Here is a 13102-nt window from a genome sequence, read left to right on the forward strand (position 1 = left end):
ATAAAGAAGAGGACAGATGGGCATCCAGAGTGAGGAAAGGACAGAAGCTAATCCAGGGAGAGAAGAGAACAGAAGGGCATCCATAGTGAGGAAAGTACAGAAGGGCATCTAGAGAGAGCAGAGAACAGAAGATCATCCAGAGTGAGAAGAGGACAGAAGGGCATCCAGAGAGAGGAGAAGACAGAAGGGTATCCAGAAATAGGAGAGAACAGAAGGGCATCCAAAGAGAGGAGAAGACAGAAAGGTATCCAGAGTGAAGAGAGAATTGTAGGGCATCCAGAGAGAGGAGAATACAGAAGGCCATCGGGAGAGAGGAGAGAAATGAAGGGCATCAGGAGAGAGGAGAAGACAGGATGGCATCCAGATAGAGGAGAGGACAGAAGGGCATCCAGAGACCGGAGAGGCCGGAAGGGCATCCAGAGAGACGAGACAACAGAAGGGCATCCAGAGAGAATAGAGGACAGTAAGGCATCTAGAGAGAGGAGAGAAGAGAAGGGCATCCAGAAAGAGGAGAGTAGAGAAGGGCATCCAGCGAGAGGAGAGAACAGAAGGGCATCCAGAGAGAGGAGAGAACAGAAAGGCATCCAGAGAGAGGAGAGACTAGAAGGGCATTCAGAGAAAGGAGAAGACAGAAGAAAATCCAGAGAGAGGAGAGAACAGAAGGACATTCGGAGAGAGGAGAGGACAGGAGACCATCCGAAGAGAGAAGAGAACATAAGGGGATCCAGAGGGAAGAGAGACCAGAAGGGCATCCAGAGAGAGGAGAAGACTGAAGGGCATGCAGAGAGAGAAAGACAGAAAGGCATCCGCAGAGAGGAGAAGACAGAAGGTTTTCCAGAGAAAGTAGAGGGCAGAAGGGCATCCAGAGAGAGAAGAGAAGGAAGGGCATCCAGAGAGAGGAGAGAACAGAAGGGCATCCAGAGAGAGGATTGGAAGGAGGACATCCAGAGAGGGGAGAGACTAGAAGGGCATTCACAGAGAGGAGAAGACAGAAGGGAATCCAGAGAGAGAAGAGAATGATCAGAAGAGAATCAATAAAGAGGATAGTACAGAAGGGCACGCAGAGTGAGCAGAAGACTGAAAGACATCCATCAATAGAAGAGGACAGAAGGGTATCCGGAGAGAAGAGACTACAGAGGGGAACCAGAGAGAGGAGAGGACAGAAGGGCATCCAGTGAGACGAGAGAACAGAAGAACATCCAGAGAAAAGAGAACAGAAGTCAGTTTAGAGAGAGGAGAAGACAGAAGTGCATCTAGAGAGTGTAGAGATCAGAAGGGCATCCAGAGGAAAGAGAGACCAGAAGGGCATCCAGAGAGAGGAGAAGGCTGAAGGGCATGCAGAGAAAGAAGGACAGAAAGGCATCCAGAGAGAGGAGAAGGCAGAAGGATATCCAGAGAGAGGAGAAGACAGAAGGGCAGCCAGAGAGAGGAGAACACAGAAGGGCATCCAGAGAGAGGAGAGAACAGAAGGGCATCCAGAGAGAGGAGTGTGAATAGGGCATCCAGAGAGAGGAGAGACTAGAAGGGCATTCACAGAGAGGAGAAGACAGAAGGGCTCTGAGAGAGAGGAGAGGACAGAAGGGCAGCCAGAGAGATTACAGAACAAAAACGCATCCAGAGAGAGGAGAACACAGAAGAGCATCCAGAGTCAGGAGAGAAAAGAAGGGCATCCAGAGAGTGGAGAAGACAGAAGCGCATCAGGAGAGAGGAGAGAAGAGAAGGACATCCAGAAAGAGGAGAGCAGAGAAGGGCATCAATAGAGAGAAGAAAACATATGGGCATCCAGAGAGAGTAGAGGAAGAAGGGCATCAAAAAAGAGGAGAGACTAGGTGGGCTTTCAGAGAGAGGAGAAGACAGAAGGGAATCCAGAGAGAGGAGAAAACTGAAGGGCATCCAGAGAGAGAAGAGGACAGAATGTCAGGTGAAGAGAGAATTGTAGGGCATCCAGAGAGAGGAAAAGACAGAAGAGCATCAGGAGAGAGGAGAGAACAGAAAGGCAAACAGAGGGAGGAGAGAACAGAAGGGCATCCAGAGATAGGAGAAGACAAAAAGGGAATCCAAAGAGAGGAGAGAACAGAAGGGCATCCAGAGAGAGGTTAAAACAGAAGGGCATCCAGAGAGAGGAGAGAACAGAACTGCTTCCAGAAAGAGGACAGAACAGAACGGCATCCAGAGAGAGGAGAAAACAAATGGAATCCAGAGAGAGGAGAGAACAGAAGGGCATTCGGAGGGAAGAGTAGACAGAAGGGCATCCAGTGAGAGGAGAGGACAGAAGGGCATGAAGTGCGAAGAGAGAAAAGAAGGGCACCCAGAGAGAGTAGAATACAGAAGGGCATCCAGAAAAAAAGAGAACAGAATGCAATTTAGAGAGAGGAGAAGACAGAATGGCATCTAGAGAAAGTAGAGATCAGAAGGTCATCCAGAACTAGGAGAGGACAGAAGGGCATCCAGAGAGAGGAGAGAAAAGAAGGGAATCTAGAGAAAGGAGAAGACAGAAGGATATCCTACTAGAGAAGAGAACAGACTGGCCTCCATAGAGAGGAGAAGACAGAGCACAATCCAGAGAGAGGAGAGATCAGAAGAGCATTCCGAGTGAGGAGAGGACAGAAGGGCATCCAGAGAGACTGGAGTGCAGAAGGGCATTCAGAGAGAGAAGAGAACAACAGGGCAAATTGAGAGAGGAGCAGACAGAAGTGCATCCTGAGAGAGAAGAGAACAACAGGGCAAATTGAGAGAGGAGCAGACAGAAGTGCATCCTGAGAGAGGAGAGGAAAGGGCATCCAGTAAGAGGAGAGATCAGAAGGAATCCAGCGATCGGAGAATACAGAAGGGTATCCAGAGAGAGGAGAGAATTGACGAGCATCCAGAGAGAGGAGAGGACATAAGGGCATATAGAGAGATAAAAGAACAAAAGGGCATCCATAGAGAGGAGAAGACAAAAGTTTACCAAGAGAGGGGAGAGAACAGAAGGGCATCCAGAGAGAGGAGAATACAGAAGTGAATACAGATAGTGGAGATGAGGAGCTCCAAACTCTGGAGACCCTTCCTCAGGCCTCAGGAAATCGCGACCACCCAAAAATCACAAGAAACCATATCTGGATGTAAATCAGCAGAGGGTATTAGGGAAAGAGCTGGCAGCCAGTGGTCTGACCAGGTACTTGTGCTGGAGTCAAGGTCCGACCCCCACGACCAGTCCTTTGAAGGTTTTAAAGGGAAAAACTACAAACCAGGGGAGTGGGAAGGGGGGTGAGGGGTTGTCAAGTATACAAAACATGAAAACAGTGGAACAATTCAGAAGTACTCACTCTAAATTATTAGTGTCATGTGGAAATCGCCCTGCATTCTTCTCCAAAATGTGGTTTTTACCATGCCATTGTGCCCTATCCTGCCATTTCAGATTACTATCTTTACTTTTTCTGGCTATGGTATAGGTGGGGAGGTTTGAGGAATGTCTGCATTTTTCCTGCTCAGGTACTCTTGAGAAAGTAAGTTTTTCTAAGATGAGAAATCTACACATATTTCATGAAATGGCCTTTATAATTTTTCACTCTACATCCACACTTCTTCCGATTTGGCTATGTTTTTAATTATAAAACTCAATTATTAATAAGTCTATTATCACCCCACTTTTTCTGATTAGGATCTTTAGAAAAGTCTAAACTCCAGTGTCATCATAATTATCATTTTCTTGACCCAAAGTCTTATATTGGTGGCACAACAAAAAAAGCTGAACAGCATTTATCTTTTCTCTAACAGAAGTTACTAATCTATTTAAAATGTAGGGGCCTATGGTTAAAAGCAAGAGTAAAATCACAAGAGGTCCAGCAAGGGAGGATAATAGGGTTGTCAACCAAGGGGACTTATTGAACCAACTTTCGAACCAACCTTGCTGCGCCTCTCTACCTTCTTGTCTCTGGTCTAACCTTTCTCTGAGTTTACTCATAGAGTCCTTTATCACTCCTGAATGGTCTACATAGAAGCAACATTCTTGTCTTAGACTAGCACACAAACCCCCTTCCCTAAGAAACAGCAAGTCTAGTCCTCTTCTATTTTGTAGAACAACTTCTGAGAGGGAAGCCAATGACTCTTTCAACTTTGTTACTGACTGTTTCAGGGCTCTCAAATCTACATCAATGGCAGTTCTCAACTGATGAAAATAATGAGGAGTCTGTATCAATGTAGCAGCACCTGTCCCCACACCTGTAGCCACTCCCAGGCCCAATATAACATCTAGAGTCAAGGAAACAGGTTCACTGCTGAAGCGTCTAGGGAGTATCTCAAACTCACGTTCAAGTGTACCTGAGGGATGATAGTAAACCCGGGGGATTAACTGAACAAGTATACAATAATCTTTGTTCTCGTCAAAGATAGCAGTGGAAACACATGGTGTTAGCCCAGAGCTGAAAGCCCACCATTTATCAATTTCAGGTACTAAGAATCTGTTAACAGAGGTCTTCGGGCTCTTAAGAGTCTGGTTGCATAGATGTTTATAAGCTTCTGGTGGGTTTCCTATGCAAACCCCTTGTCCTGAAACTTCAGTAAGGGTTAATCTACTTTTACTGTTCCATATACAAGTGCTGTGGCTGGTGGTGTTGTTAAAAGTCCCTGTCATTGCAATATCTTCATAATAAGGGGGTCCTGAGGAGAGGCAGAGCCAACAGGATTTAGTCATGTTAGGTTGAGATCCATTTAATATAGTAAAGGCCCCTTGAATTAAATTTAACAGTCTCTGTCCAGTGCTTGGAATGGATGTGGCTGGAGTGAGAACGGAACTGAGGATGTTATTTTCCGTGGGCCTAGGAGGTGTCACTGGGGCAGCTGGTGGGGGTGGTTTCTGTTCAGAAAACACACTATTGGGGCCTATAGATTGGACTGGAGGGCTCTCTATTTTTAGACGGACAAGAAGGCGAGATCCCACCCCACCTCCAGATTTATAAAAGACTATGTCCCAGGTCACACCATTGTACCATCTAGAAAAGTCTGTCGCTTTTTCCTTCTCAGTGAATTGCATCTTTATGTAGTCTAAATCGTTTGGGGAGCATAGCTTGTCTTTATACAGTCTCATTATCGCATGTGGGCCTGGTCCTGAGTTAGCAAAAAAAAGTCAGTATATCCCCAGCAGATGATGTAGCCCACTTCCATTCTCCATCATTTGAGGTGACACAGATCCACTTCCCACAGAAGAAGACTTGGGGTCCCCCACAATGTGTATCCTTATCAGATTCAGGACAACTGTAAAACCCATAGCTGCGCACTAAGTTTGGGTAGGAAACTCCTAGTTGCAGGGTTGATGTGACAGAGACAGAAGTATAGGGCAGGCCACCATGTTCCCAGAGGGGCAACCTGTTGGGTGCTGTTTATAACGGCGCCAGTAATTGGGTCCTCAATTTGTCAGATGAGTTGTTGAGGGGTATGGGGATTGGGGTTCTTAGTCAGAGCAGCGTTTACGACACAGGCACAGCTTAAGAGGGTTATCAGTCTTCTCCAAGGCCCATTCATCCTGCTGAGAATCTGGAGGTGCTCTTTTCACGTGGGAAGTGTGGATCCATGAGGCTATGCTGTCCACTTTCACTGCTGTAGGGGTGGTCAACAGGACCAGGTATGAGCCTTTCCACCGTGGCTCAAGGTTGCCCGTCTGATGTCTCCTCACCAGTACGGTGTATCTAACCTCAAACTGGTGCGGCACTGGATCTTCTTTTGGAGCATAAGAGTTCTTGAAAGCTCCCCAGATCTCTTTCTTTACAATTTCAAAGGCCTTTAGTCAGGCTAGAACAGGCAGGGGAGGAATATAGCCATCATCAGAGCATGCTGCACTCTCAAGGGTCTCATAGATGGAAGGTGGGGATCCATAAAGAATGTCAAAAGGAGTAAGTCCCAGGACTCTGGGCATATTTTGAACCCAGAATAGGGCAAGAGGGAGCAAGTCTGTCCAATCACTTCCACCGGTTTCAATGGACAATTTAGTCAGGGCCCCCTTAATGGTTCTATTCATCCTGTCTACCTGTCCTGAACTCTGGGGTCTGTAAGATCAATGTAATTTCCAATCAAACCCCAATTGTCTGACCAATTCCTTACTTACCTGGGTGATGAAGGCGAGCCCATTTTCTGACCCAATTACCATTGGTACTCCAAACCTGGGTAGAATCTCTTCCAGTATCTTCTTGGCCACCACAGTAGCAGTTTCCTTTTTGGTGGCAAATGTCTCAACCCATCCTGAGAAAGTGTGTATAAACACTAGGAGATATTTGTTACCATATCTGGCTTGTCTTACTTCAGTGAAATCAACCTCCCAATATGAACCAGGTCGGTCTCCCCGCAGCCTGGTTCCTTTTACCTCTTGGTGGTGACCGGCATTTGTGAAAGCGCATGCTTTACACTCTCATACTAGCTTGTGAGCTAGTTTTTCAGCTTTGGAATCTTATACCAAGACTGGGACACTATCTCCATCATCTTTTCGGGTCCCATGTGGGTCTACTGATGAAGCCCAGATAGATAATGTAGACTTTCTTCCTCAGATAGGGGCACTGGCTTACCCCATGTCAGTTTAATAGGGTCAGGGACCTTGAGCCTGAGTTTGATAGCTAAAATCATGGGTCCCTGAGCAGCCTTCTTTGCTTCAATGTCAGCCATCTGATTTCCTTTAGCAACAAAGTCAGTTCCTTTCTGATGGCCAGGACAATGGATTATAGACACCTTTTTTGGAAGGTGGATTGCCTCTAAAAGGTTTAAAATCTCTTCTTTATTTTTAATGTCTTTACCTGCTGAGGTTAATAACCCTCTCTGTCGGTAGATAGCACTGTGTACATGAGCAGTAGCAAATACATATCTGCTGTCAGTATAGAAGTTTACTTGTTGTCCCTCTGCCAGTTTTAGGGCTTGTGTTAGAGCCACTAGTTCTGTTTTCCGCGCTGAGGTTTCTTCTGGCAGAGCTGAGGCTCACACTGTCTTTTTCCCATCTACCACTGCTGCCCCCGATTTTCACTTACCCTCAACCATGAAGCTTCTCCCATCAGTGAACCAGGTCTTCACCCCTGGCCAGGGCTTATCAGTCAAGTCCGGTCTGCTGGATATTTCTTCAGCCAGTATTTCGTCACACTGGTGGATCACAGAGCTGTCAACCTCGGGTAGCAGGGTGGCAGGGTTTAGGATGGCCGGTGGGGTGAAGGTGATATGCTCAGTCAAGAGGAGACTCTGGTAATGTGCCATTCTGGCATTTGTCATCCAGCGATCGGTAAGTTGTCTGACTATGTTCTCCAAAGCATGGGTGGCCACTATTGACAGTTTTTGGCCCAAGGTTAGTTTATCAGCATCTCTCACTAGTAGAGCCATATCTGCTATGGCCCTTAGACAGGCAGGCCAACCACTGGCTACCGGGTCTAGCTTCTTCCAGAGATATGCCACTGGGCACTTCCATGGTCTCAGAGTCTGAGTCAAGACTCCACTAGTGACCCCCTTCCTCTCATCTATATAGAGGGTGAAAGGCTTGGTCAAGTCTGGTAACTGACTTCCAGCAGAGCCTTTTTCAAAGCATCAAAGGCTTTTTGATGTTTCTCTGTCCAGACAAACTCCCCTTGTTCTTTAGTCAAGGAGTATAACAGTGGTGCCAGGGTGGCAAAACCTGGGATCTACAGTCTGCAGAACCCAGCTGTCCCAAGAAATTTTCTTACTTGACGAGGGTTGATTGGGGTCGGGATCTGCATAATGGTCTGCTTTCTGGCTTCAGTCAGCCAGGGCTGTCCATCTTTCAAGGTGTAGCCCAGGTAGGTCACCTCAGTCCTGCACAGCTGGGACTTTTTCATAGATGCACAATACCCCAACTTACCCCGCTCAGTCAGGAGGTGTTCTGTACCTCTCTCACACTCTTGAGCATTCTCAGCGGCAATCAGAAGGTCATCTACATAAATTAAAAGAGTCACCTGAGGATTGTTAGCCCTGAAAGGGGCTAGGTCTTGGTGGAGCGCTTCATCAAGCAGGGTGGAAGAGATTTTGAATCCTTGGGGCAGCCTCGTCCAGGTCAATTGTCCTGCTCTGCCATTCTCTGGGTCTCTCCACTCGAAGGCGAACATAGGTTGACTCTGGGGATGAAGTCTCAGGGAGAAGAACGCATCTTTGAGGTCTAAAACTGAGTACCAAGTCCTGTCCAGGGGCAGAGAACCGAGCAAGTTATAGGGGTTTGGCACTGTGGGGTGAATATCTAGTACCCGTTTCTTAACTTCTCGGAGATCCTGAATGGGTCAGTAGTCACCAGTGACTGGTTTCTTTACCAGCAACAGAAGTGTATTCCATGGGGACTTGCAGGGGACTAGAATCCCTTGTTGTAGTAGTCTCTCAATATGGGGACGTATTCCCATCCTGGCTTCTTTGCTCATTGGATACTGTTTAACCCCAATGGGAGTAGCTCCGGCCTTGAGCTCGATGACTATCGGGGGTACATTCTTGGCCATACCCATACCCCCAGTCTCTGCCCATGCTTCAGTGAACCGGCACCAATGTCCCATCTCTAATTCTGATGAAGGGTGCTTCTGATCACCAGGTTGAAATAGTCTATATTCATCTTCTGTTTTTAGGGAGAGGGTTAACACCTGGGATATGGTTGAGCCCCATTGTACAGCCGGACCCTGGGAGGTGAAACTTATCTGTGCCTTTAACTTGGTTAAAAGGTCTCTGCCTAACAATGGGGTAGAGCATTCGGGTATTACCAGGAAGGAGTGAGACCTGCCCCCTTCCCAGCTCCACAGTTCTCGAGGTGGTCCAGGGATATGAGTTTTGCCCAGTTGCTCCAATGACTATGGTTTGTTTATTTTTCAACTTCCCCAGGGGTTTCTTGCGCACTGAATACTCAGCTCCCTTGTCAACAAGAAAATCCATGGGGATCCCCTCCACTCTCCGGGTTACTCTAGGCTCAGGGAGGGGGGCCAAGCCTCGACCCCCCTAATCTTCATTTTCATCAAGGGCCATAACCTTGGGTCCCTTCTTCTTAGGACACTCTCTGGCCCAATGACCTTTTTCCTTGCAATAGGCACACTGGTCTTTGTCTAGGGTGTGGCTAGCTCTTCTGGGTCTCCTTGGCTCTTGCCTCCGGTATTCGCCCAGGTTCTTTACCTGTCTAGTTCCTCTAGTTCCCTGGCGCCTGACCTCATCAACAACTGCGGCCAGAATCCTAGTCAAATTCTTTTCCTGCCTTCTCTGTCTTTTATCTTCTTCCTTACTCCTTTCTTTCTTCTCTCTCTCTGCCTTTTCTTCTTCAGTTTCCCTCTTATGGTATACTTCCTCTGCCTCTTTGATCACTTCCCTAATTGTATAATCCTGTAATCCTTCAATGTGTTGTAACTTCTTCCTAATATCTGGAGCAGATTGTCTAATGAACGACATAATAACGGAAGCCTTCTGTCCCTTCGAGGTGGGGTCGAAGGGAGTGTATCTATGATATGCCTCCATGAGACGCTCTAAGAAGACTTAAGGGGCTTCCATGGGTCCCTGCATAACCTCTCTTACCTTGGCCAAATTGGTGGGGCATCTTGCTGCCCCCCGGAGGCCCGCCACAAGAGCGGTAGATGGACAGTCGCTCCCTACCTGCGATCGAGTTATGGTCCCATTGGGGTCGGTTGAGAGGAAAGGCTTCATCAATCTCTCCTGGAGTCTGCAAGAGTTGACCCTCAGCATTCTGAATATTTTTCTGGGTCTCTAGGTAAATTCTCTCTCTCTCCTCTGTCATGAAGAGGGTTTGGAGGAGCTGCTGGCAATCATCTCAGGTGGGCTGGTGTGAGTACATCACAGACTCCACCAGCCTAGTCAGGGATGCGGGACTTTCTGAAAAAGGAGGATGGTTAATTTTCCAGTTATATAGATCAGAGGAAGAAAAAGGCCAATATTGTAGGAACTGCACTGTATTCGGCTCAGTGGGGGCCGGACCCATAGCTCGGAGAGGCAAAGAAACAGTGAAATCTGGTACTTCAGGGTTTAGACCTCTCTGACTCTGAGTGCTAGGCGCCGGTCCTCCTTCTCCTGCTCCCCGAGGTTCTGGGCTCGGAGCCAGTACCAGGGAAGCCTGTGGTGAAGGTGGTCAGTGGTAGGGGGGTGGCAGCGTGTTTGGCCACTCAGATGGCTCCTCAATCTTGAGATAGACCATAAGCAGAGCCAAAGGTTTGGTTTCTAGGGCCGTTTTTTGTTTTGGTTTGGACGCTGTACTGAGAGCCAGGGCTCAGGAGACTGGCTTCTCTTTTATCCATGGTTTCACCCAAAGAGGGTTTTTTTTGACCAGGTCCTGCCAAACTACGATGTAGGGCTGTTGATTGGGATGCGACCTCTGTCCTTCCTTCCTGGAAAATAATAGCCTTAACGGCAAAGATAGTAGACAGATCAAAAGTTCCCTCAGGTGGCCATCCCACATAGAAGGTAGGCCATTTTGAGGTACAGAAAGTCTGCCATGGATCCTTCTTGAAGTTAACTGATAGCTCATAAGCTCTGTCCTTCACTTCTGCCCAACGATTTAATGTCAAGCTTAAGGGAGTTACCACAGACTGAGTCTGCCTCATTGCAACAAATAACATAAAACACAGACAAAAGAAGCACACACAGACTAACAAGAATCCGTCTCAAATGTGAAAGCCAACACCAGTTCAGAAAGACAGACGGCCGGGAGGTCTCTTGTGCCCTTTCCTCTAAAAGGACAAACATCTCCTCCCCAGCCTCCAGATGGGCACCAACCAGGTGTCCCTGGGGTGCCCCATCACCTAGGATGTCTCCCAGGTTGTGGCAGCAGCGACCCTCCTTAGCACATCTGCTGGTCGCTCCTTCCTCCTACCAAGGTGAAGACAACTGCCAAACCAAACCAAAAGTGCACTTTTCAGAAACCAAAAAATTCAGACAGGCGGGCACCAACAACTTAGAAGCCAAACAACTTTGACAAACCTAGACAAAACAGAACACTGGAAATCAGATTATTTAGACAACCCAGCACAGGAAAAACCAGGCAATTTAGACAAAAGGTCATACAACAACCAGACAGAGAACCGAGGTGTCCCTTCACCTCCGAGTGTGGTTTTCTGGATTAGAGTGGTCGCACATCCTGGACGAGCCCCCAAATGAAGAGCTCCAAACTCTGGAGACCCTTCCTCAAGCCTCAGGAAATCGTGACCACCCAAAAATCACAAGAAACCATATCTGGATGTAATCAGCAGAGGTTTACTAGGGAAAGAGCTGGCAGCCAGCGGTCTGACCAGGTACTCGTGCTGGATTCAAGGTCTGACCCACACGGCCAGTCCTTTGAGTGTTTTAAAGGGAAAAACCACAAACCAGGGGAGTGGGAATGGGGTGAGGGGTTGTCAAGGATACAAAACATGAAAACAGAGGAACAATTCCGAGGAACTCACCCTAAAATTAGTGTCATGTGCAAATCGCCCTGCATTCTTCTAAAAAGTGTGGTTTTTACCATGTCATTGTGCCCTATCCTGCAATTTCAGATTATTATCTTTACTTTTTCCAGCTATAGGGTTATAGCTCCACCTAGGTGGTAGCATCTTTACTGTAGTCAGGAATGTCTTCCTGCCTTGAGCCTCTCCCACCTATGGGTGGGAGAGGCTTGAGGAATGTCTACATTTTTCCTGCTCAGGTACTCTCGAGAAATCTACACATATTTCATAAAATGGCCTTTATAATTTTTCACTCTACAGAGAGAATAGATGGGCATTTGAGAGAGGAGAAGACAGAAGGTTATCCAGAGAGTGGAGAGGACAGAAGGGAATCTGGAGAGAGAAGAGAACAGAAAGGCATCCAGAGAGAGGAGAGAACAGAAGGGTATCCAGAGAAAGGAGAGGAGAGAAGGGCATAAAGAGAGGAGAGAAAAGAAGGGCAGGCAGAGAAAGGAGAAGACAGAAGGGCATAAGGAGAGAGTAGAGACCAGAAAAGCATCCAGAGAAAGGAGAAGATGGAAGGGCATCCAGAGAGAGGAGAGAAGAGAATGGCATCCAGAGAGAGGAGTAGAAAGAAGAAAATCCAGAGAGAGGAGAGAATAGAAGGTCATTCGGAGATAGGAGAAGACAGAAGGGCATTCAGACAGAGGAGAGGACTGAAGGACATCCAGACAGAGAAGAGAATAGAAGGGGATCCAGAGACAGGAGATAACAGAAGGGCAACCAGAGAAAGGAGAGGACAGAAGGGCATCCAGAGAGAGGAGAGAAGAGAAGGGCATCCAGATATAGGAGAGAACAGAAGGTTATCCAGAGAGAGGAGAGAACAGAAGTGCATCCAGAGAGAGAGAAGAGGACAGAAGGGCATCTGGAGAGAAGAAAAGACAGGTCATCCAGAGAGAGGAGAGGACAGAAGGGCATCCAGTGAGAGGAGAGAATAGAAGGGCATCCAGAGAGAGGAGGAGAAGAAATAAGGGAATCCAGAGTGAGGAGAGAATTGTAGGGAATCCAGAGAGAGGAGAAGACAGAAGGGCATCAGAAGAAAGGAGAGAAAAGAAGGGCATCAGAAGAAAGGAGAGAAAAGAAGGGCATCAGGAGAGAGGAAGAGACAGAAAGGCATCCAGAGTGAGGAGAAGACAGAAGGTCATCCTGAGAGAGGAGAAGACAAAAAGGGAATCCAGAGAGAGGAGAGAACAGAAGGGCATCCAGAGAGAAGTGAAGACAGAAGGGCATCCAGAGAGAGGAGAGGTCAAAAGGGCATCCAGAGAGAGGAGAGAAGAGAAGGGCATCCAGAGAGAGGAGAAGACAGAAGAGTATTCAGAGTGAAAAAAGGATTGTAGGCCATCCAGAGATAGCAGAATACAGAAGGGCATTCAGCGAGAGTAGAGAACAGAAGCGAATTTGGAAAGAAAAGAAAGAGGCATCCAGATGGATAAGATGACAGATGGGCATCCAGAGAGAAGAGAGGACAGAAGGGCATCAACAGAGAGAAGAGAACAAAAGGGCATCCAGAAACAGGAGAAGACTGAAGGGCATCAGTAGAGAGGAGAGGACAGAAAGGCATTGGGAGAGAGGAGAAGACAGAAGGGCATCCAGAGGTAGGAGAAGACAGAATGGCATCCAGATAGAGGACAGAACAAAAGGTATTCCAGAGAGACGAGAGAACAGAAAGGAATCCAGAGAGAATAGAGAAC

Source organism: Arvicanthis niloticus, unplaced genomic scaffold, assembly GCF_011762505.2.
Source record: "Arvicanthis niloticus isolate mArvNil1 unplaced genomic scaffold, mArvNil1.pat.X S33, whole genome shotgun sequence".
Lineage (NCBI taxonomy): Eukaryota > Metazoa > Chordata > Mammalia > Rodentia > Muridae > Arvicanthis > Arvicanthis niloticus.